Below are 26,806 nucleotides of genomic sequence, written 5' to 3'. Positions count from 1 at the left end.
CTGTGCGGCCAGGCACAAAATCTACAGCGTCTCAGTCACAGTGAGGGTCAGGAAACTTTGTCGTGTTGCAAAAATCTTTTCATCCCGTCAGTTTAAACAGACAATGCATCCAGAGTTTTAACAAGACATTTAAAACTGTGTTTTACAATCGAGCTATATAACAGGTACTCTCGCTATTAAATCTATCTCCTGACCTTTATTGCTTTACACCAACATCTAAATCTCGCTCGCCTCAATTTCTCCATCCATTTTCCCTGTGCACATTCGTTGCTATTAAAAAGATAACCCTTTTTTTTTATCACACAGGTGTAAAATTGGGACAGGTATACCAATGATGGCGAGATAGTGTGAAAATGTGAAGTCCAGGCACGGCATCGCTGACAGGATATATGTCAGTGGTGAGCCCAATGTCAATACCGTCCAGGCACTTGGTTCAGTAAATATAGTGACACGGACACCTGATAGAAATCTAAATGGAGCCAACCCAAGTGTTACGCGCACGTGCATACGCACTGACGGCACTGATGACATTAACTCGCCCTTGCTATATATGACCTTTCAGCACTGAGACATTGAAAGTGAAATCATGAATAGTATTACTGCAAAAAATAATAAAAATGTCTTCATTCATCACGGTACATGAAAAAAAAATACAAGCCTAACAAATAAATAGGGCGGACTATGATATTAAATGTATGAATGGAGAGTTTTTAGCACTTCGTTAGTCTGAAAGTGGCTTTTTTAAACTCATTTATAATGGTGACAGCTGGCATGCAAGGTGCTGGAGTAACTTGGGGTTCAGTGGCTTCAACACAGAGACAGCGGGAGATAAGAGATTGAGCAATTAACTGAGGGTTTGGAAAGTGGCCCACTCGACCAGCTGAGCCACCCCATGTCACAGCAAAATCTGAATTCAGGAACTACTCGAGTACACAGTACACAATCTATATGCACCAAACACTGAAATCGAAAAAGTACTAGTCCACACTGATTAAATGAAAAGAGAATCTGCATGATGATTAAAATATCTGGATATGTACGAATTCAACCAAACTGTGTCCCGCAACAGAAAGTACTGAGACCTTCTTCTACTGTTTTCTGTTCACAGAAAGTTGGAAGAAAAACATGATGCGTTTTTGTCACGAACCAATATGGAGTGTGAATCAAGCAAATGGTACTCCCACTGCTGACATGGTGGGTAAAACTTGCTCCAACTCACTTTGAAGTAAACATTTCATTAAAACAATGCAGAACAGAGAAAGTTTTAATTATTGCATTGTAGATTACCTTTGGGTAAAAGTCACAACTACTGACACAAGCACTCTTAACTGTAAACATGGAATATATTTTTTTCTATATTGTATCAGTGTCAGCGGTGTCGGTAGGTAAATGCCTCACTTACATGGCACCTTCCTCAGCGGGCTCACAGTTCTTTACACCACTCCTCACATTCACTCGCTAAGCAATGGTGACGGCCGCCTTGCAAGGTGCTCCCCCACCATTGGGAGCTACATAAGTTGAATGTCCTTGACAAGGACATTTTAGCACCTGGACATGCAGAGATGGGGACTTGAACCTTTGACCTTCACATTGGAAGCCTACCCACTCAACACGCGAGCTGCTGCGGCTGCACACATGGCAATCATTCATAAAGATGTTGTACCAGTACAAACTGACCCTGGCTTTTCAAAGTATGTGCACTGGGAATAAAAATAAAATGAGCTGCCTCACTTAAAAATACTACAGTGCAAATAAATTATATGGGATTATTTCCAGAAAAGAGTAAGTTTTATTTAAATATTTGCTATTTCTTTAATTCATTTTATATTTATTTTGCTTGAAAGTACGACACAACCATCTGAAGCTATTTCTGTTCATTTTTTCCATGAAAGCTGTATAAACACGAGAAAGTTATTCTGAGTTTACTCTTCCTTTATCAAGAATAAACCAACTTTTTATGTGTGCCTCTCTCTCTTTCTTCCACTATGTTTGCGCTCAAAAACTTTGGGAAAAATTCTCCTGGCTTTTGTGCTGACTGTACAATCTGTCATAACTTACAGAATAATAACAAAACTACATGAAGAACAAGATCTGGACGCTGAAATCAAAGACCTGCAGCATGTGACGCAGAAACAGCGACGATCAGTCTGATCAGCCCGGCATGACAACACACTTCAACATCAACACGAGACAATACATCATTCTCCGAACATACTTCAAGTAGTTGGCTAACAGACTTTGAAATGTTTGTGGGAAACTTCTTGTCTGGATTCAGACTTTGACAAACGCCGTTTTAAAAGACCTTAGGATATTAGCTGTCGGTTTCACGTAGCTCTCCAGGTGATAGATATATCCAGCCTGACAGCCCGGTCTGGCAGTGATATTTCAGAATGCCTTAGGTACAGTACACTGCCAGGTCCAACAAAGTTATTATTCAGCAGATCAGTAATTTGGGTGGCAGAACAGGCTTTGAGTGCCATGTGGACAGATGAAGGATGAAGGGCATTGATCTGACATGGCTTCAAGAGTTACTCTCAGGTGGTATGATGAATTTCAACTAGGTCACTGTTCACAATAAATTTAATATTGTACATGGAGGCAAAGCCTGTGTGACTTCCCGAGTCTTTCAGCAGGTAATTCTGTCAGATGGGCTTCTAACACCACTGACTCTTTCATGGCAAACAAGTGAAGCTCGATCTTGATGATCGGCAGTGCACATGATGTACTCAATCCAGAGGTTTTACTGTTTAATAGTTTGTCATTGAGTAAACTTTTGGACTATTTTATGGATCTGAAACAATCTAGTTTCAAAACAAACTGGCACATTCATTTCTTACTGCTTTCCACGGATTTAAAGTTATGAATTGACGCAGCCGGAACATTTGTGCACCAATTTCCTCTTTTTGAGGACTTACTGACATATAGGAGGATGAGCGTGACATCATGTGCGTTTGCGATTTGAAGATGAATGCCTTCCCTTCTCCCTGTCACAAAGGTGCAGTGACAGCGGGGGGAAAATTAACGTGGGGCTTTTACACTGCTCTCTACACACTGAATCCACTACAAAATGCTCCGGCAATTCAACATCTGATGCCGTTGTTCAGCTATTTCAGCCAGAGCGTCATGAGAGGTCAGTGTAAACTTTCAAACTTCGAATTGATGTATTAGTCCTCCTTTTTAATGTGAGTAAAGAAGAGCACAATAGAAGAAGAAGAAAAAAAAAACCATCTACCTTGGTGAAAGATGGACGAGTTGTGAAATTAATCCTGACACTATAAAATTAATCCCGGGGCCATCCTGGCTCAAACCTAGTGGTATTCCAGCTACAAGAGCCAGGAAAGACAAAGAAGATTGTCTCCCTTTTCATGCAACAACAACCAGGCGCGTAATATTAATTAAAGAATTTATTTATTGCTGTTGATGTCTTTCTTTTTTTTTTTTTTAAAGAAAATTGGACAAGAAGAGATATTAAGGGGCATTCTAAGTATTTTTCGAGGCGTAATCCAATTTACAAAACACCAGCCAGCTACCTTTAATGAGCATCTGAGTTTCTCATCCACAAAAGAAATCCTTTTAGTGACTCATCAAGCAGCTTCATCAAACACTTTTGATAATCGAAGAGCAGCTGGTGGGTGTTACCGTGGTCATTTTTTCCCACACAGGTTTCATTCTCCATAAACTAGCCATATTGAGTTAAAGTTTAATACGCAATCATTCTTGACCTCTGAACTGATTCCATGGCTGATAGAGGGAGCTGTCGCAGTACACAATCCCAAACATAAGCATAGTTTGTTGGCTCCTCACTTAGTTTGATAAGCCACCTATACCTACTGACCTACCTAGATTTAAGTACCCCTGCAAAAAAAATGTGTTCACGATCTTATCCTGTGAGTTCTGGGCATCTGCGGGAATTTATGCATGTCTTTTATAGAGCTACTGCTGAGTCTATCCTTTGTTACGGTATGTCCAGCTGGTTTAGAAACCATAAATGTGTCAGTGCAATTGCTATAAACATTCATCTGCACCTCTATTATACTCACACAGGCAGCTGATCTACAGTATATAAAAAAACAAGGGCGAAGCCAGACAGGGGCAGATTTTCCTCTGAAATTTGTGATGTTATGTATTTAATGGCAATCTGTGCAATGGTGATGATTTTATTTGATCAAAAATACAGTTGATAAAGAGTAGAAATATTCATTTAAATGATCTTTTTGAATGAATATAAAGCACATAAAAGTAATCAAAATATAAAGAGACAAAAGTTTTCACTCCTCAGAGTTTTTTTCTGCTTGACCATGGATAGGAAACTGTTTAAACCTAACCCTTTTTTTATTTTTTCATTTCAGGGTTCATTTATCCCAACATGGCATTTTAGCTACATGAGACAAATATTTACCTTGACTCTGACCCTGAAGGTAATAAACATGTTTTTAAGACCATCTCTATCTTTCCCTTTCAACAGGTGAACCTAAAAAAAACCCTGTTGCATCAACGCTGAACCGGGTCTTCGCATACAAGAGCTGGAATAAAGTAAGCAAATTAAAGTCTTTAAAAAAAAGTCTGAACTGATATCATCATGAAAGCCACTCTTCCTTCCAAAAACATATTTTGAATTATACACAAAAAAAAAGTGTTTGATCTCTGCCCTATTAGCTACACCCATATGTAACTACAAAGATTATTTTCACTTTATTAAAAAAAAAAAAATCTTCAAATGCCCTCCCATGGTCCGTCCTGTTCTTAGATGACCCAGACAAATTGCATATCCACAGGCAGTGCTTGCACTGCCCCGACTGGCTGGGGAAGGTTGTCATGACATTAGCTAGTTAATGATTCCTACAGCCCCCCCCCCCCCCCCACCCCCGTCTCCCAAAATAGCTCTGATGTGTGAGTTAGTAATTGACTCTCTGGGGAATTCAGGAGCTCCACTGATCGATCAGCCGTGCTAACCACACTATGGGTAGGCTGACAGGGCCGACAGGGAGGTTTCCTGTATGCAGCTCAGGAGGAGTGCAAAGTACAACATGAGCAGCGGGAGGGAGGCAAAGGATCGAGGGGCAGAGAGGGGGAAAAAATGAGGCAAAGAAAAAGAAAAATGTGAGTTTAAATGCATAAGAGAATCTAAGTATGTAAGAAATGGACAAGCAGGTGAAAGAAGGGAAGACTTGCCGAGATATGGAATAGCATCACATAGAGCTCGCAAGAAGGCGCAGAAACGTGTGTGAGTGTGAGTCAGGCGGGAAGACAAATTTGATGCGGGGCACGTAGAGGATCTCGCAGGGAATAGCTAATGTGGTGAACTCAAGACTGCAGCTCAGAAAGTTGTCCCTTTCCACTTGTATGAGACCAGCACCTCACGAGTGGGGAGTAAGACATCAAGCCACAAAGCAGAAAAGTGTTACTTTTTCTAGAGAGCAAGACAGATAACACCCTGACTGTAGACTGGAGAAAGAGCAAAGAGCAAGGGGGGAAGTTTACAGGTAAAAGAGTGGGAAAACAATGCCAGCATTATACAAGACAGCCCTGTGTGCTATAATTGGACACCTCAGATCTAATCTCCTCCGTGACCCTTTTATATCATGCAAAGTAATTGTGACGTAAATTCCCTCCATTCATCTTCTCTTGAACTTTATCCAACTCGGGGTCGTCGGGAGCTGGAGCTCATCCCAGATGATTGTGGCTGGAGTCCATCACAGATCAAACAGAGAGAAAGACAATCACACTCTCACATTCAAACCTATAGCTTAATCAGAGTCACTGTTTAACCTCAAACGCATGTTTTGGCTGTGGGATTAATCTGGATTACCTGGAGAAAACCCATGCAAGCACATGGAGAATGCAAACACTTCAGCGCAACTAGAACCTTCTCGTTACCACTGCTGCTCTGAACGACCTCATGATGGAAAAACTCCCTTTATTGACTAATATTTGAAAATATTGGGATCCAAAACGTATAAGTAACAGATAAATCCATCCATCCATCCATCTTAGTCCGTATGGGGTCGCAGTGTCATGAATGTGAAAACTTTCAGTCGAAAATGTATTTTTTTTTATTCTCCCAAGAATAAAAAATATAATTAGGTTCATTGTCAGATGCTTACAGAAAACTAAAGCAGCTTTTAACATACAGTATTCATACCTGGAGCAATGTGTTGATTGCTTTCCCCTCGACCGCTGCATGTAAGAAAAGCTCATTTATGCCTACCGTTGCTGTGAAAACCATAACAATGTGTCACGATGTGCAGAACCAGACACTTCTAAGACAAATCCTGTTGCATTTACCTTTAAAGGCAGAAAGGCTCGGGTTATAACAGGTTAAACATTAGATACAAGGCAGAACCTTTCATTACATATGAGCCACATTTGCTGTAAATGTTGTTTTTAATGTAGGGATGCCAGTTTACTTCCGCTTTCTCTGGTTTCGTTTGTGGATTTATGCATGAGCCCCTCTGATGCCACTGACAAAAAACTGAGCGGACAAACACAGAGAAGCGTATGCTCTCACTCCGTGAATTAAGTCTTCATTGCCTTCGGCTGTGACACTTCAGCCACCCTTCAGTCGAAAAATAAAGTGCTTTCTCTATTTCTCCCTGTCATTGTTTATAAGCTTTGGTTGGGGGTGGTATGTCACTCATGTGACAAGCGCATCCGCCTCCCTCGATGTGTCTTGTATGCAAATACATGCACGGCACACTCGACTATTCATATTTGACCCTCATGAAAAAAATATCCTCGTTCGGTGAATTAAAATTCAGGCATTAATCATTGAGCTCATCACGGAGTTGAAAAGCAGCTGCTGGAGTGAGCAGGTTGAGTTTTCAGCCTTCGCACTTCCTACATGCTCTTGCAAATCTGACACAATTGTAAAAAAGAAAAAAGAAAAGAAGACAACTTGTAGGATTTAAAGCAAAAAGGTTAACCCTCAGCTAAAGTCACATTTCCACCAGGCAACAAAGTGGATTTCATTCCATTGATTGTTGCTATGCAACCATAAAAAAAAGTCAAATTAAAAATAAAAGCAGTCGATAGTAGAGCACCAGACGATGCAGCACAGTAGCTTTCCAGTCTTCATTTTCAAGAATGCTCTGAAAAAGTTCATCATTCTCAAAGGATTGACTTATATTTCTATATAGAAAAATATTTTAAGCACTGTTTGTGATAAGTTTTATATATATATATACACAGTGGTGTTTCTAGATGTAAATACATTGTGGGGTAACACTTTATTTCAGGTCTAGTGACACCACTGAATGCCAAAGTAAAGTGGGTGCACAACTTTTTTGCCACGACATTATGTCAACCATATAGACGCTGATCCCGTGAAATAGGGATTTGAACCTGGGTCTGCTGTTTCTGAAGGCAATACTTCCAACAGCAGAGTAACAGAGCCGTGAGACACTTTAACACTGTGTCACTCAGTTTACCACCAGTTCCCTCCAGTTTCTCCACTAAAGTAAGAATTTCAAACTCCTAGTCCAGTAAATAATTGACCTAATTCATTTTCATTCTAGGCATCAAAATTACGTGATCTGGAGCCACAGCCTGAGCGTGCACACTTACACTTTACTGCATGCAATACACACTGCATGGTGAGAGAGGGGCTACCCCCAGTAATGCGCCATCGGTGTTGATCAGGAGAAACCACAACCTCAAGCAGCAGTTTAGGAGGATGTTTTATTTACAGACAAGAAAACATTGTAGATAATCTTAAATAATTAATATCTTACTTTGTATGCAGGCCTTTCTGATGACCCCCCTAATGACCAGTTGCCCCCGCCTATATATGCTATAACTAATGCACAGGGCTCTGCAACCTTTATAGTCAAAATAACCCTTTTTTGTAGCTTCACCAAATCAAATTTCAGCGGAGACGCAAAACATGTTTAACATTTCAAATGGAGGCTGACACAGCTTAAAAAAGTTCATATATAGTTTTGGTATATGGACATAAACTGTCTCACATTGGATTTATGAAGTTTCAATTTTGGTTTAGGATGGTAAACAGCTCCTTATATTTCCAGCTGTTTTTGTACCTGATATTAGCAGTTTCAACTTTTTTCCCCATTTTTTTTAGAAAATGTGGACATTTAGCAGTTTTAACCATTTTGTTTGTTTTTAAGCAGTTTTGTGTGCTTTTTCAGCATTTGTCCTTCCCTCTCCAACACTCTGACACACGCTGGCCGTCACAACCATGGAGGCTGTTTTGGGGTCCAGCGGTAATATACTCATGGCAATTGTATTTAAATACAAGGATTATGAGCTTTAATCCAAGTACTTGTGCGTCATTTTAAACTTCATGTTTCCCAAAGGGTTGAAACAAAGAGAGGACATTATATAGGCTTTTGGAAAAATAATGTTAACATTAAAACAAATGTCTGCCATTAACCAATTATGAAATACAGTTTGAGAAAAAATTAAGAGATTAGTAATGTTGTTTTTTGTTTTTGTTTTTGAAATTGGTTTAAAGTGTCACTTTTTTCCAGTGTGGTCTGATTCAGCATATGTTCAGGGGAGAATATGTGTAATAATGTGTTGTGAAATTAAAGACACCAGTGTGTACAAATGATTAGGGATGCACCGATCGACATTTTATCACTTCCGATGCCGATACCTGAATTTGGATATCTGCCGATACCGATACTATTCCAGTACCAGAGCTCTGTTTGCTTTGATATCATTATTATTATCATTATTGTTGATTTATTTTATATGAGGCTGTAATAAACTCCTCTCTAAAGGCAAGTATGAAATATACAAATGTATGCATGAATGGTCCCAAAAGGCAACTTGAGGTTAGTATAAGGTCAGAAAAAGGGACTACACTTGCGTGGAGTAGGACACAGCTTCACGGAAGTCTGAATCGCCTGCTGACCGCATCATTGTTTTGATGCTGCGGTCAGCGCCGTTCTCCTCGACGAGTTGGCGTTTAAAACGGCTTTGCTAACATCCACGTTGCTACGTTGCTTTGAGGTGTTTTGAGCGTAAAATATGTCCAAACAGCGGACATGTTGTCATGAAAAGTTGGATAGCACGGTGCTTCTACGCTTGCCTGCTCGCTGGTTGTAAACTGTGGAATGGATTTCCTGACTCATTGTTCCGCGTCTCATTGAGACCCGCCTCCGTTCAGGAAATCCATTCCACATTGTGTAGCCAGCGAGCAGAACAGTAAAGCACAGACGTGGCTTCACGGATCGGAAATCTCCGCAGGTTGAATCGGAAATTTCCGATCCGTGAATTACCTTGGTATCAGAAACCGATACCGATACTGGATCGGATCGGACCCATCCCTCCAAATGATCCTGTTTTGTCAATGTGGACTCAGTATGAGGGGTGCTCTCTGCAGGTGGGCTGCAGCTATTAGTAAATATATCGTCCATGTTTCCGACACTCTCATGTGCTGAATTATTATCGCATTCGATTTCAAACTGTACACGCACCCAGTTCCTGAGTCGATCAATAACCACGCACACTCAGTCAGGTAATCCTGTGCAAACTCTGTATATCACATCTCTTTCACATATTATGCTGCTCATTTACTGTCTCTCATACACATACACTCCCCTTCCCTGCATTTTTTATGTACACACAAGCACTTCTTGCTCTCTCTCTCTCTCTCTCTCTGACACGCACACGCACACGCACGCACACACACACACACACACACACACACACACACACACACACACACACACACACACACACACACACACACACACACACACACACACACACACACACACACACACTCACAAAAAACCATGCTTTCTCTGAGAGTGCTGGCGTGGTGATTATTCATGGGAGCGAGAGCGAGAATGAGCAATCAGTGGCCAGCTCATTAATCACACTGGATGTAGACCCTTAATCTCCTCTACAGGTACAGAGGAATCCTCTGCCGCCACTCCTCATTGCTTCTTCATTGCTCCCTTCCTCTCTATCGCCTCTTCCTCTCTTCCGCCCACCATCTCGTTTTTTCTCTGATGCTATGTTTGCATCTTTGGCTGTCTCTCTCTGCTTTTGTCCTTTGCAGAGCCTCTCACCCTCTTGATATCTTGGTGACTTTCCCGCCTGCCTGTCAGTCTTCCCGTCTTCCCATCTATCTCACTTCTTTTTTTCCCCCCTTTTAATTTGCCTCGCTCTCTTCCCTGTCATTCCACTTAAATCGCTTCTTTGCCTGGCTGCCTCTCAACTCAGCTGCAAACCCGCAACAGTGCGTCTTTTCCAGTAGGACCCTTTAACTAGGCATCCAGCAAGCCTTGTTAGGATCACAAAGGGAAGATGGGGAAGCTGAGCAAAGAAGTATATCACAGAAATGTGGGCAGGAAGGAGTAATTTAATGCAATATGTTCCAAGCTATATTAATAAACCAAGAGCAGCAGTTTGGCAGGAGATCCGGCTTTGCCTGTTCTCCTTCTGCTGCTGGGAGGCATTTAAGAAAAAATAAAAAAAAGTAAGGTTGAGGATATTCCACCGCAGCACGGCCAGTGGGTGTTTCGTGTCAGTTAATAGCTTACGAGAACTACTTGTTGTTTTACCATAAAATAAAAATAAAATAGTTCAGAGAGAGGCCATGATGATTTGGGAAGAAAAAAAAAAAAAAAAAACAATAATAGAAAAATCCTTATGATGAACAACCGCAGGCAATTTTATGCAAATATATTTTGCATATATAAATAATATTTTGAAAAATAATCTTTAAAAATTCAAGTGAAAGGAAAACACCTTTGTAGAAATATAACAAGACACTTCCTCTGCACTTGAGAGCCATTCTTGAGATGATACTGGGAAAAAAACCAAGAAAAGGATAAGCACTGAAAATAACACTGCTGTTGTCAAGAGTATATATAACTCAACATTTCTACCACAGTCCTCCTGGAACAGCATGTTTCCCGGGCCATTTAAATGGAACAATTGTCTCCTCTGCAATATTTAATGACCAATTTTGCAAGGACATGCTGCTAACAACAGAGCCCATTTCCAAGGTGGGTGTTACTCAATACCTCAGCACATTGCAAGGTAACCCCTGAAATACCGAAGACGAGGCTACGTAATTAACTGGCATCGGTTTGGTAATGACAGGGCAGAACTGGGGCATTCAGTCTCAAAGGGCAGAAGAAACCCGATTGATGATCAGTCTGGACGGTTCACATACAGTATATGTTCAACCACGGGGTTGACTCAAACACCTACTTCATAACAGCTTTTTATAGCACATTTAGTGTTGGGTTCCTATTGGCCAACAATCACTAACCTTGGCTGAAAACTTTCTTCCATGTCAAGCCTGCAAATTGCCGGTACACTATTACAGTTAAAAACTAATATTGGCTTTTAGCTTGTCACATTCCCAAGTCATTTCTCCAGAGCTTTTCCAATATTTCTTCTGGTGTGACTGTTGAAGGTCATAGATATCGCCACCCTCTGGCATTTTCAAACAGCATTGACTGAGATGAATGAGAGCTTCTAACTTGTCAAGTATTTTTATTACACTGTTTTCTCTCTAAAGTGTTGCAATCAAAGGTGGTTCTTTAAAAAAAAAAAAAAAAACACCTTCAAATGTTTGAGCCCCTTTATGGCAATTCCTCAAATGTGGTCATTTCCATTTCTGTCTGAGTAAAGGCAATTATATATGGTGATAAACTGTGTTAGCGTGAGGCTATGTGCTGTGAAGATGTAATCCATCTAGCCAGAAGCTTTTTACTCAATGGTGCATCCAACCAATATCATTATTGTATACATAGATTTGATGTACCCGCACCATTTTTATGGGCTTGAAGGGCGAAACACAGAGTGGCTTGTAAAACTTTGCAGTTCATGGTTCACATGGTTGAAAGGGGGAAAAAAAAACAAAAAAAAAAACGCACTGAGAATTTCAAACTGATTAAGTCAAAGACTTGGCTTTAGACAAAAATCTTATCTTTACATGCTTTCACTTGATAAAACGGAAGACATCTTAAGTCTCGAAGGCCAAAAAAAAAGCCATCCTGCTCCAGAAGGCTTAATGGAAACAAGCTGACAGTCTGCAGCTAATCTCCCATACTTCATTTGGCCGGATGAGACCCAGTTCATTAAAGCCATACCCTCAGCTGATAGCAGCATAAGATCTCTGACAATCTGGGTAATCTTTCATCTTTATGGAAAGAAGGAGCCTTCACCCACCTCGCTCTCTCCCACCAGCAATGCCTCCTACTGTAAACTGCAAAGGCATTTCTCTGACAGGGCTGGCTAAGTGGTCTTTCTCGTTTTAAAGCCCTTTCAGCCTTGTGGAGGAGGAGGGTGAGAGAGATTAGTGGCCTGCAGCAGAACTCTGCACTGCTGGAGCCACAGCTTGACCTGACCTGAGGGTCCACCTCGACAGAGACCGAATGCACAATGAGATGGGCCAAGAATTTAGGCACTTTTATCTGAGTGCATTCACAGAAACCTGGATAGTAAGTCTGGGACTGTGCATATTAGACTGTTTCCACTCTATGTAGATTTTCCAGCAGCCATATTCTGATTAGAATCAGGGAGGAAAAAAGTGCACGAAAGCCCAGATATGGGCTGCATGCAAGAGAAACGGATCCAAGGTTGAAGATGTCAATGGACTCCCGAGTTCAATGGCTAAAGTGGTAAGGGCGCAACATTAGGTACTGCATTTTAAATTGGATTTCTTACAGCACAAATTAGAAGTCTTCTGCAGACGCATTTTCTTTATCCAAAGAGAGAAAAAGAGAGGTCAGTGCTTGAAGTGTGATGAAAAAAAGAAAATACAACCTAAAGAGTGTGCAGCTTCATATAATTTTCTGTTTCTCCGTTAAAGCATTAGAGATCTGTTAGATAATCCTTTATAATTTTACACATCACTCAGTTTGAGCTGTTTAACTGCATTACAAATTCAGAACACTTATCTGGCATTAGACTGCTTTACATGCTTTAAGATCTTTTTTAGATTATTAAGCTGCTTCTTTCTATGATATAGAAACTGTGGTTTTCGGTGCGGAGTGAATTATTGGAACATAATTCAAGTGGTTCTCAAATCAGAATCCAGTGCTTTAAAAAAAGCTGCTCATTTACATTTTAGGGAAGCAGGATACTCCATGAATAAAATGATGAACAAGGATGTTATGATCTTGATTGTTGGTTCATTGGATTTTAGTACTAGAAATATATAAATGGAAGAAGAGAAATGCTGAGATTATTCATCTCTTTAACAAACTTGTGCGAGTAGAGACACACATATCATATCCTCAGACCTTTTTCCAACCAATATTAGACAGGTTCTTAAAAAATCTGTATGAATAAAAATACTTAAAATAAACACAGAGAAAGAGAAGTAAATTACCAAACACAGATCAAGCCTTGTTGATTTATTTTGACAGAGCAGTTTACCGAAAAACTGCACAATCTCTGTGGTTTTTTTGTAAAATATTACGACATAGAACAGCTGGTGGAAAGGCAGTCATCTAGGTTATGGTGCCTATTCTTAAAAAGTAACCTGCTATAGGTTTTGAAAACATTTGACATCTAATCAAAAGGGGAATCATCTTCAAACCGTAAAGCAAGTCCAGACAAGGTAAACCAGTATATAGAGAACAGATAATGTATTAATAATTAATACATATTAATTCATCTTCAGTTTTAATTTATTTAATCCAGACAGGATTTGCTGAGCATACTCGTTTTTTAGTTTTTTTTATCAGTGATGATCTCATGAATATATCTGCATGTTCTCAACAGAGGCTGCACAACATTTGATGGATTACCATGTCTGGTCTGCAGACAACTGCCTGACGTACTTCAGTTACTTCTTAGATTCTAAAAGGCTATACTCTATTCTGTGCAAAAAAAATCAGTGGCGTATGCATCGTAGGCAGCTATTAGAGGACTAACTTACAACATAAAAGAGAAAAAAAAAAAAAAAAAGAATAAAAAGCTGAGCCCATAAAAAACCACAGAAGCAGGGGGTAGTAGAAAATGCCTGCAGGAGAAATGCCCCCACACTGAGCAGTTTGTCTCTGATAACTATATGTCCCTGGCTGATGTGTTGGGTTTCTTTTATATCATCCAACGGGGTAAGAATTATGACTGATCTAAGACTCATGTCTCAGTTTCTTTCATGCACATTTCTAACTTGTAGAAATTGGGCTAATTGTGTTCTACAGCAGTCACAACACATTTGAAGGTTTTCCCACGAAATAATTACAACCAACACCAATGTCTTTGAGAACTTTTGTCATTACGGTTTTTATGTATCTCTACGTCAGTGCCTGCAATTTTAATAACACTAATGATCTCATTACAGAAGCCTTCATTAAAACTTAAACACTTTCTCGTCCTTGTAACTCAGAGACCACTAAACATAGTGGCTGGCTAATATAAAAACACAAGCATTTCCACCCCAGAGAGGGATTTTTTTCTTGGACATTAAAACATGTTTTCACATTCCCCGTTGACATTTACTGTTGATTTATTGGCTAAACTGTTCTCATGTCAATATTCTCTATGTATGTATGTGCGTGACCTTTCATCATGTGTCGTTCAAAACTTTCTGGCATTAAACAAAACACACATTTTCTTCTTTAAACTGTGTCATCCTGACATTATTCATCGACTGGTATTTAAAAAAAAAATAAATCAAAAAAAAGGAAAAACTTTTCATCTTTTACACCCTGGTGAATTGTGGGCTGATTAATTAGCAGAAAAGTGTACTAAAGAGCCACTGTAATGTGGCTCCATTATAACTAATAATAGGGACTTTAAAAAGCTGCTGATGAGTTGATGAAGTTGATTAATTGCTCCATATTTTCTCCTGGAGTAATCTCCCTCTCCTTTGCTTCAACAGTGCCGTCTAATAATTTACGGCAGAATAAACTTTGTGTACACCACACGTACACCACATTTTTGAATTATTATGGATCCTTCAACCATGACAGGAGTTTTAGGAGTTACTGTGAAAGTTTCTGGCCAAATTCCTGCATGCGTCATGATTGAGCTATGTGGGCAATCTGGAGGCTGGAGGGCGCTACCATGTGCCTACAGTGAGAATGATCCCCAAACTGGAAACTTTCCATAAGACTCTGACCTCAAGTGACCCATGTCTTCACCAGAGAGGAACATTTCAGGCACATCCCAACTGTTATGTTAACGATGCAGGGAACCAAAAAGCATGAGCTGCAAAAGGATGACAATGGCCACATTACATACAGTGGTGAATGACAGAAAAGTCCAAATGCAATAGTCTATGTGGTGCTTCTTAATCTATTAGAAGACATTGATTCATTCATCTGTGATTTTTACTCCCTATAGCCAGACTACCTTTGGGTGAAGCTTCAGCCTGTTTCAGTTAGATTTGTAAACACCCTCAGGTGAGCTTATGATGAGAATTTAGGTCGAGCTGCATGAACATATCCAAGGGATTTCCAATGTTTCAATAAGGAGATGATTAAAAGTTACATAATGACATTAAGGGAGGTCCAAATGAGCAATTTTGAAAAAGTTAAGTGGTGGCAGATGTGTTTAACTATAGTTGAAACAACAGTCGCCACGTCATTGGCAAGATTAATGTAATTTTCTGTAATTCTGATGCCGAGTACATCAACACATCAAAGTGTTCAGTTTGTAATTGAGACCCTCTGCTCCAGAAGAAAAGAAACAAAAGAAACCCCTGCATCATCTTGGCTCAGAAAAAGCCTTTGAGCTTTAACCCTGGAGCGGGCTCAGCGCATGTTGTTTTAGAAGACTGAGTTGAACAGGAGCTTGTTGCCACAGGAGATACTGTGTACTAACACTCGGCTGGGAGCGTGCAGCGCTGAGCTGAGCCAGAGAATCACGCCGCACTCCTGAGAATAAAGACTTTGGAGATCTGGGATTACCTGCTCTCCTATCACCACCCTCTTTTCCTCTCACACACACTCACACTTGAGCACGATTTTACCTTTGAAAAGCTGTCAAAACTGCACTTTAAAGGCCGAGTGAATTAAAGGAAAGAAAAACCCTCAAGTTTTAAAAAAGTTTTGAAAGCCTTTCCATGATCTTAGCAGCTTGTTTGAACGCTCTACAGGCGCACTGCAATTTTATCTGCAGACATTGTACATAAACAGCTTTAAAAGCTATTGAGGCTTTGGTTCAAAAATGTGATTAATTCTTTTTGACTAAGTCAATTTCAAATCAACTGCAAATGCTTATTTGCAAGTACCAAACATTTGATGACATGTGATGTAAAGAAATTTACATTTAAAGATCCAAACTCTAGTCTAGTTTAGTCTGTTAAATAGTCTATAAATCCCTTTATCCACTGTGAGATAATGTTCCTATATTGTACAGAAAGAGCTGGTTATAGATGGCAAGTGTCATAGTAATGTATCATCTCTGATACAGTTTAAAGTCTTCTACTCTTTTCTAAAGCCCGATTGTCAAGAATATAGCCACAGGTTTCGGATCTTCGTGACAGATGCAACACACCCTTCTTGCAATTTCAACTACATGTTCTATTCCTGCGTGTCAGTGAAACAGATCTGGGAGAACTACTTCATCACAATATTCGAAATACTATCAGTTGAACTACCTGTCTCCCCACGCATACCAATATTTGGGCTTCACGAAAACTGGACTCAGTTCACAAACAAACAGTTGGACATCATAACATTCACATCTCTAATAGCCGGGCGTCGTATATTACTCTTATGGAAATCCAAGAATGCACCATCTTGTAGCCAATGGCTCACCGATGTCATGTCCTTTGTAAAAATAGAAAAGATCACACATTGCATCAGAGGCAGTACTGACAGATCTTTTTGGAAAAAGGCAGCCTGTTTTGTCCCATTTTGCTTTATTGAACTCTCTGGCCCTTGACTAATCCTTCCCTCTCTTTGCTTATCTCTTCATTTATTTCCATTATATTTTTTATATATGTATTTTTTTTCTATTATTTATCTATTTATATAGTCATTATGATCATTATTGGTTTTCTATATTATTTAATTGAATTTTATATATTATTATTATCATTTATTAAAAAAAAAAATCCTCTCTTTTTTATTTACTTATTTATTTGTTTATATTTTTTTCCTTAAGTTTGGTTTTTAGTGGGTGGGTAACTTGCTTCCCTTAAGGTGCAAGTGGAATTTGGGGATTGGGGTTAAAAAAGAAATAAAGCTTAATGACCACTGTATGTATAAGTCTTGTTTAAATCTGTTACTTTTCATTTGCTATAATTAAAAAAAACAAAAAAAAAACGGGAGAAAAAAAAGAAAAGTCATGACTGGCTACAAGCTACAACTACCAACAACTGAAACAAATGACATTTATTTTGTAGTCAGGTCAGAGTCATACTTTTCACCTTATTTTTGCAATGCACAGCTTATTTAAAGAGACATGATGTTAACATGAAATCTGAGTCGACTCATCGTCTCTTCCGATGATTCAAGATGTTGAACTAAAATAAAGGGTTTGTCTGAGTAACTTATGCCTCAGAGTTCCTAAATATCTGCTTCTAAAGTTTGTCTAACTGTAACCACGTAATGTAGAAAAAACGAAGCCCAGCTGTTCTTCCTACATTTATTGTCCCCATAAATCTTGCGAATGGACACCAGCAGAGTGCGTCAAATGCACATAAAATTTACTGACTTCCTTTATTGTGTCTGGACCCTTCATCATCAAGATCAGCTTGACTAAGCAGGCCCGCCTGCTTGTTGGCTTGAGCGTTTAATAAATTACACAAACACACAACTGCAGACAGTCTGTTGCTGCCAAACTCTCTGACTACAGCCACTAAATTCAAGTGCAACTTGACCCTTCTTGTTTTGCCTTTCAAGAAGAAGAATTATTAATTCACATTCTTGGCTTGGTAGTTGTTTTCCTGAATGAGTGTTTTCTTTTATCCAATTAATCTCCTAAGTTTTTATTCTTTCTGATCCTGTATTGTTCTCAAGTGTCTCTTGATGTTTAATCCTTGAACGGCATCCTAACTTTAACTTGTGCCCTTATCTCTAATACACAGGTGATTTCACAGTACTGACTTGTTTTCTCCTCTGCCTTTTCTCCACCCCTGCTTTATTTGGCTGAGCAGTCCCTAATTGCTAATTACCCTTTTGCTCTTTCAAGTCATTTCTGTGCTCCAGCCTCCTCCACTCATCCACAATGGTGCGCAACAAATAATTAAGCATAATCTTCTAACACCTCATCTTTCTGAACGGTCTCCCTCTTCCTGCCATTCTTTTGTTTCTCCCAGATCCTTCTCACTCCTCGCCCCAGGTAAACACATGTAGACATACCCAGGTTAACATTAGCACATTCCTGGAGCTCGCCTGCAAACCGCAGTCCTCATGTTCATCAACACAACGTTTCATCTGTTTAAAAATGGATGAAGTGAAATGAACGGCCCCTCGGGTGTTTGTTTGGGTTTCGGATGTGGGCTGTGTCAGTATTTCCACAGAGTGTTACATTGAGTCCCCATTATACCACCTTTCACTGTCTTTCACCCCCGTGTAGGATCACATTGTTTGCCATCTTGTCTGTGGAGGTCAGCACAGGGAAGTCAGTGTTGCTATCAATAGAGAAGAGAAAAACAAGTCTCCTATTAAAACACAACCTTATCACTGTAACCACACCGTCTGGTGATTTACACAGAACAGATGTTTTCCCAAAGAAAACAACACTCCCTCTGTGTCCATCGACAGTAAAACATTTCTTACTTTTCTCACAGTGCAATGCCAGTGCACTCAAAAGCTGTGGTTATCCAGCCGTGACGGATTATGTGGATGTAGTCTAACCTTGTTGAGTTGTCTTGTGTTTTATAAATCTGCTTCCCAATTCTTTTTCCTTTTTCCTGCAAACAAAAAAAATAAATAAAAAAATCCCCTTTTCTTGCCCTTTTCTGCTGTGTTTATCTCCTTTGTTCTGGGGAGAACATTTTCAAAGCTGATGAAGGTGGATGCTGGAGGGGATTTTGTTGAGGAGATGAGAGGAGGAAAAAAAAAAGAAGAGGAAGAGCATCACTTCCATTGCACACTAACTGTGAGGCAGACACACACTCATAGGAGTGCACACTTGTTTGAAATTGCGGAAGGGTGTTGAGGGGAGAAAGGGTGAATTGTTCCACCCAAAGAGCAAAAGAGAAAGAGCAAATCAATGGAGGCATGATAATGAATTATTTCCTCGCCAGAGAGGGAGTTAGAGGATAGAGATAAAAGCAGACCACATGCTGTGCCACTAACAGCCCGAGGGCTGCTGCCTGTGAATTATGGTGCGTTGGAACACATTCGCCACCCTCGGGACCCATTGGCGGCAAACGAAAGAGAAGAGGGGAAGGAAACAGAAATAAGAAAGTCGCAGAAATGGTGGGACCAAAAAAAGAAATGTCGAAAAGGGTAATAGGTCAAACCGAAGCCCCTCGAGGCCCTGCAAAGCATGGATTTACATCTCTATGGCTAATTAGAGACATAACGATGAAATTAAAGTGGTGGAAATGAAAGAAAGATAGATACATGAGGGAAATTGAGGAGCAGAGGCGAGGGCAGTGTTGGATGGGATTATGCAGCATGTGTAATTATAAGAGATATTAAATGTCTGGTAGAAGAGTGAGCGTGTCACCAATAAGAAGCCATGTCTTAATGATCCTTATAAGATGTTCCAGATGTGCCAGGAGATTTTTACATGTGTATTACAACATATTTGCTTAAAAGGCCAGAATTACTTAAACACCCTGAGTCAAAGAGAGTGAATTGCAGGTGCAATTTACACGTCATTGCAGAACGCTTAACAAACCCAACGCAGACGATAGTCTAACTCCTCTCTTTATTCCTACTCAACAAAGATATCCTGCTGAGATTGTCCCAATTTTGGTGCTTGACATAGGCTATGGTTTTATTACATCAACTCTGATTTGGGGGGAAATGTCAATATATACTGTATGATTAAGACTAAATGATGATTAATAGATGAACATTTGAGGCTGCGAGCTCCTTGTAGTAATGTCCTTGTAATTACAATCATGCAAAGTACTGCACTGCATTGCAACTGCATTTCTTATACAAATGCCTTATTTGAAAAAAGAAAATTTGACATCAGATCTTGCAGTTTCATACGTCATTTGTCCTTGATATTAACTTGGTTTTTGCTTTGCCTACTGTTGCAATTTACATTTCCACTTTCTTTCAGCTTGCCCAATCTATTTAATCTATTAACTTATAACATTGCTGGAATGTTAGAACTTCCCTCAGTTGACTTGCCTGAGCTCAATACATTTAGATGTTTTGTGACCAAAAGAAAAGTCCATTTGCAACTGTGCAGTCAGAGGAAAAGGACACACGTTGACAGTTAAGGAGGATGGTCCCTTTTCAAATATTTCTATATATTTTAATTATCTTGTATTATTTGGGGTTTTGTTGTCATCAAAACCTGAAAAACTACAGTTGAAATTGCATTTTCTACAATCATGTCATCCAGTGACTCAGTTTCTATACATATGTTTCTCTGAGTCCAGTCACTTGTACTGGAGCCTATCGAAGCCGACACTGGGCGGAAGGCTGGGTAAAATCCTGATCAAGTCACCTGTCCATCACAGGGCCAACACAGGGAGACACAATCACTCACACTCTCACTTTCGCCGACAACCAATTAATAGTCACCAGTCAAACCAACAAGCTTGTCCGTCATGGCAGACAGAAGGAGAACATCCAAACTCCAAACAGACAGTCCCATTTAGCCATCAGGTCTCAACGAGGACTATTAACGGTGTGGTGGTGGTCAGTGGTGGTCACTGCAACACAATACGGCCCTTTAGTTCTGCATGCTTTGATATCATAACAGGAGTAGGAATTAACATCCATCCTTCCATCCATCCATCCATCCATCCATCCATCCATCCATCCATCCATCCATCCATCCATCCATCCATCCATCCATCCATCGCTACAATAGTAACGCACGGTGACGTGGATAAGTAACTTTAATCTGATTACTGGTTTGGAAATATCAACGTGTTAGATTACTCGTTACTGGAAGAAAATGGTCATCTGAGAGTAACGCGTTACCGGCACCACGGGTTAAGACAGAGACATAGACAATCTCATATTCACTTTTAACAAAACTTTTAGAGTCTCGAAATAACTTCAGCTCACATGTCTTTTGGGTTGTTGGAGGAATTCGAAATGCACTGAGAAAATTAGTCCATGCACAAGAACATGCAGACCATGACTGAGCTGCCTTGCAAATAGCTTCAAAATTTTATATCTGCTAATAATTAAATTCCGCATTTAGTACATAAATATTCCTCCTTCATTGATTTCTTGGTGTTGTTACTGGGGTAAGCCTAAACCCTAGAGTCATCATTAAAATAAGGCACATAACACAACATGTCCGTTAATGTAAAAAAGATCCCCGTGAACACGAGCAGTTTTTAAAGTATTCATTTCAATCCAGCTCTGCTTGAATGACCAAAATATTATTTCTGTGTTATTGTTCACAAATCACCGCAACCAACAAACCCGATTTAATTCGTTGTTTCCAAATTCTGTTCCAGATGTCAAGTCTGTTGTTTTAACATTTCTGTTTGTGCACATATTAAATATGATGATCAATAGAGAGTTCTGAGGGTCTGCTAGATGCAATTTTTTCAATATAGTATGAGCCAGCAGCATCTGTTTCCCACTGCTCACTGTTAATGCCCAATGCTTTGTCAAATCGCCTCCTGGCTGCAGCTCCATACTGAACAAAGGCATAATAGCAGTGTTGATCTTATCCTTGAACTCTTGAAAAGTGAGTTAACTGTAACAGGATAACTGTTTTCATTTAAAATTGCCTTTAATTTAGTAGCAAAAAAACTGGTCAATATCATAATCTTTTGTTTAACAGAATTGGATAATTTTCTGTTTGGCAGATGACAAAGGACCGCCAATACACGTTTCTCTCATCTAACTTCAAAAACGTAAATAGAAGAGATTCAAACAATTTTTTTCTAGTTAACAAGGATCTGGAAATGCTCATAGGAGTCCCACAAAGCCACTGTGTTTTGTGTGATTCCGCCCAAAGTCAAGTCTGACAGATGTTTATAAAACCTGAATGTCTCAGTTGAGAGTTTCTCAGAAGAGCACTTCACAATGAATCAGATGCTGTGCACATTAAGAGCATTTGTAATACCATAAAATAAGCTGATGGCCCGCTGCCTGCAGATGTCCTTTGAGGACAGCACTCTTTTTTTTTTTTTTTCCTATTTTGTAAGATGCACACAAGTATTCATTTGTTTTTGTACAAAAGCCCTCCACAACAGATACCATCAGAATATCCTCTTATATTTCTTTGTTGCCTCTCCCTCTGCTCATCTCTTTATGTTTCCCTTGGCATGAGCTCAAGATGTCCACCTGTCTGCAGTGTTTGCCCTCAGGGATAATGCAGTCCCGTATCTCACACCACACACATCTTTAATCCCTAATTGTTGATCGTGCGCAGGGTTCAAATTGTTTGCTTTAACTGTACCTCTGGCTTTCTTGTTTCCTTCCTCTTGTTTCCTCTTTAGATTTACGTTTCTCTCCTTTCTTTCCCTCGCCTCCAGGGACTTAAATGCATTGGGTAAGTGTTGCACTAACTAAATGATTCAGAGATTAAACAGACGGTCGCAGTTGCCATGACAACTCGCTGGTCATCTCTCACTATTGTATTCAGATCACTGTTGGGTGACCATCGGCTGTGAGGTGTTATGAGAGTGTTTGTGCGCATCTGAATGGACGTGAAATCATATGTACATAAGGAGAGGAGTGCTTGTATGCACAAAGTAATGAAGCACAGCTGAAAACTAATTGGCTGGTGGACACTTGCTCGTGTGTGGGTGAGACATATTCAGAGAGAAGTGGATAAAATTAAATGGTGAAAGCTGAGAGATGAAGCTGTTGCCACCAAGTGAAAATACATGATTTCAAATGTTGCTTTGACATTTTCACACGTGACTGAATCTGCATTTGCCACTTTCTATTGCTGACTGATGCAACGTGATTGATTCTATCTACTGAAGCGAATCTGTTTTATTGACTGCTTTCAAATCGAGGAAGGTCTTGCACAGTACAGTAGTGTGTTTTGAATTTGTGTCAGATGAATAGAATAAATAGCATGCACGGTTAAAAAAAAGAAAAAAAAATAGCCTGACATAGTTTCTCAGATTAATTGCAAATTTTTCCCAATGAATTCTCTAAAATTTCAATATTTTTTATGTGAAAGTAAATTACATTTTAGATAAACAATCACAGCTGTCTTTCAACACAGATGATGGGACACTACATTTTTATGAGGTCAAATGAATTTGACAGGAATAAACCTGCAGAAACTTTTTGCTTGAACCAACAACTAAACATGATGTTCATGTTACACGATAAACTTTAATAGTTCAGATGTAATTAATACAAGCTTAGAAATAAATAATACATAATCTTTTAATATTTATTCATTATCTTTGAAGCAACCTGACTCGAGAACAATAAACTTTGAGAATTTGAATATTTCTAGAAACAAAGTTATAAACTTATTACATGAACAAAGTGGCAATAATATACTGTAATACACACACACACACACACACACACACACACACACACACACACACACACACACACACACACACACACACACACACACACACACACACACACACACACACACACACACACACACACACACACACGAGAGACAGAGAAAGTAACACCCATGGAGAGAGAGAGAGCATGCACACGCGAGCACACACTCATGCGCACAGACAGAAAGAGGAGAAATTAATATTTCACCTGCCTGTATTTCCTCCAGCTTTAGCAGTTTGGTGGCTCCTGGTCAGCCAAAATGGCAACCTGCTGTTTTGCTGCAAAATTACTTCTGTGGTCGTTAAATTCGGCTTTCTTAAGTAAGGCTAATGACTTTCAATTTCTCAATCAGCCGTCAGGGAACTTTTTAAAGTGAAACTTTCTGCCTTAATATTATTCCACAGTATTGTGCTGCTCTGTAGTCACAGTGCTGCATCCAAAGACGCTGCACATGAGGCTGCTCCGGCAAGGGAGTAAAGAAACAAAACAAAAACAGGACAAAATAAAACAACAAACAAAAACAAAACTACATTAATTATGCAAAAAATGTTTAACAAATTAAAAGTTTCAAATCAATTTATTAAACTGATGCTTTATTTTTGGCAGCACTAAATAAAACGCATCAATAAAACAAGAACAGACCTGATTGGAAGTCTAAATTTGACTAAATAAAGAATGTTGTTTCCAGCAGAGTTTAGGATGTGTGAGCAAGACCCCCACAGTCTCTTACCTGTTACTGCAGCTACCTGACGTAGGGTAATTACCCAGGAATGGAGACGGCACTTGGAAGGTGCCAGAAAGCCCCATATACACACCGGCAATTAGCTGTAAAGGTCCATTGAACGGTAATGAGGCATCAGGAAAGAGCGAGGAGAGAGCAGGCAAGAAAAGGGTGAGAGGAAGAGAGGATGGGAGTGTAGAGGAAAGAAAGGGAAAGGAAGAAATGCCTAAAAATGAAAGAAAAGGAGGCTAAAGGAAAGAGGCAATGAAAGTTTTGTGAAAATTAAAAGTAAAGGAAAAAATAAGAGAAGAAGCTGACATAAAGGTTAAGCAAAGAAAATCATAGAAAACGTGTCGCAGGCAGAACGACGTCAGTATAGAAGCGGGGGACGGCAAAAAGACGTGGTTGAGATATTATTGAAAGGAATGAACAGAAGGATGAAGAGGAGGAGAAGGTGGAGGGAAGCATGTTTTGTGTGGGCTCTGAAGGAAACTCCAACACCTTCGCTTCAAAGTCACTTTGCTGTTCACAGCTTAGCTGGAGGTCTCTCATCCACTTGGTTGTCAGAGAACAACAGGCACCTCTTGTTAACGTGATATCTGATCTCAGCAAGATCATTTGTGCCGATTAAGGGCAAACGCCAGAAACATAAGAGATCAAACCTTGACAGGAGCTGCCATGCAGGGACACAAAGATATTATCTCGCAACAGAGGCATCAGGACTCACTTTGAGCTTCTCTGTACACACAATCTACAGATGGGGACAGAGCCCAGCAGGAGGCTTGTAAAGAAATCTGCTTGAGACAGAAGGGTAACGGAGGAAAATATGGAATTATCCTCTCCACTGGGGTATTTCAGTCAAAGAATAGTTAATTCATTGATTTCATTGTGCGAAAGATAGCCAAGCTTGGTCACAATCTCTCAAACACATAGATGCTCTGGTAACAGCAGATAGAAGCAAACCAAAGTTAGAAAAGAAGGAAAAGTTTTCCCCTGACTAATGATCAACAGACTTTACCGAGGCTCCGTTTACACGTTTTCAGTGAAAACGCATCGTTTTAGCATTTGTCTTTCAGAAAAGTTTCATATTTACACAGTGACATTTTGAAAAGAACGTCTGTATAATGGGTGTTCAGTGGGTGTTGGGTGAAAACACACACACATACACCAAAAAATACGCTATAGAAATTAGCAATGGTGAGCACACAGGCAACTATAAAACTACGAAGTCCCAGGAAAAAAAGGCCTATGAGTCATGACACTCTGGAGAGGCCACCATTTTTGTTATTGTCCATCTACTCAAACATGTGCAGAACTATTTACTACGACGGCAGTGCACATGTGCAGTAGCAGCGCTTCAAGAAAGTAGAATCCTCCACGGATGAGGAGTCCGAGCACTTTTAAAATAGTTTCACCTCGAGAGCTGCTTTGGAAAAGTTGCAATTTCAGTGACATTTCAAGTTGAAATCTCAGTGGCTTCGACAGCCAAAATAAAGTTTTTTTGTTTTAACCTGAAAATGTTATGTGAACGATGCCATATATTGCGCATTTTTACAGTTTCAGCAGTCAACTTTGGCTGCCTTGCAAGATGATCATGTACCACTGGAGCAACTTTGGGGTCAAATTCTCCCACTGACTTCAACACAAGGGCATCATGGGATCAGGGATTGAACCAGCAGTGTTGGCTCCAGTCATCTTGCCTCAACCAAGATGTGTTTTCCGAAGGCTCTTGGATTATTTGGTGCTCATCGGTGTTTCAATGTTAGCACAAATGGACTGTACAGGCAATACAATCACAGCCTTGATTGGACCAAGTGTTCCAAGAATGAAAACATCTTCACTGTTTGTCTTTGCAACTTAAAACTCTGTGCTTTACAGATCTATGGCACAATGTGCCATTTTACTGAATGCACATTGATTCCATTGGAAAGGAAATGTACTGAAGAGGAAGGATGCCCTTAAGACAAACGAGACAGTGTTTTGACACAGTCATGATCAAATGTATTAGTTAATTAAACCCTTGGAGCCATTTTTCCAGAAAGCATTACAGCGCAGCGTGATTGAAAATTGTGTTTTAAAGAAAGCCTCCTCATGAATTCCCTCAAGAAAATTTAAGTTCCTCGAGTAATTTTCAGGGGATTCATTATTCTAATGGTACTTATGGATAAATCACATACATGTAATGAAGGTCTCACTTATATGCGGTTTGCCAACTCTTACGCACACATAAAGGTCTGAAATGCACAGATGTTTCTTCGACCTTTAACCATCCCAGATGGCTTGCCTGACCAATTATAATCGCCTCATTTTCTTTACGTCTTCTTTCTCTGTTTTTCTGGCCTTTGTCTTCTCGGGAGAAGGGAAAGGAACCTCTCACATTTCCCACTAACCCAAGTTACTCATATAACCACAATTCCCTCTTCACCATACTCTAGTCGTTTCCTGTGTGTCATCTCATCTCTGATTGATACTCAGCCCTTTATTTCTACTTCATTCTCTTGATTACTTAGACTGGGCAGCTGAGTGGTCCTGCCAATGCAGCCCA

The 26,806-nt window shown here is 39.8% G+C and overlaps 1 protein-coding gene across 3 annotated transcripts in view; it reads right to left on the bottom strand.

The window, feature by feature from the left end:
• Positions 1 to 26,806, bottom strand: part of fstl4 (follistatin-like 4) — a 209,627-nt gene that overhangs the window by 37,311 nt on the left and 145,510 nt on the right. The window lies entirely within an intron of this gene.

Source organism: Lipophrys pholis (assembly GCF_963383615.2).
Source record: "Lipophrys pholis genome assembly, chromosome: 16".
NCBI lineage: Eukaryota > Metazoa > Chordata > Actinopteri > Blenniiformes > Blenniidae > Lipophrys > Lipophrys pholis.
The sequence above is the reverse complement of the archived record's forward strand: the minus strand, read 5'-3'. Positions and strand labels throughout refer to the sequence as shown.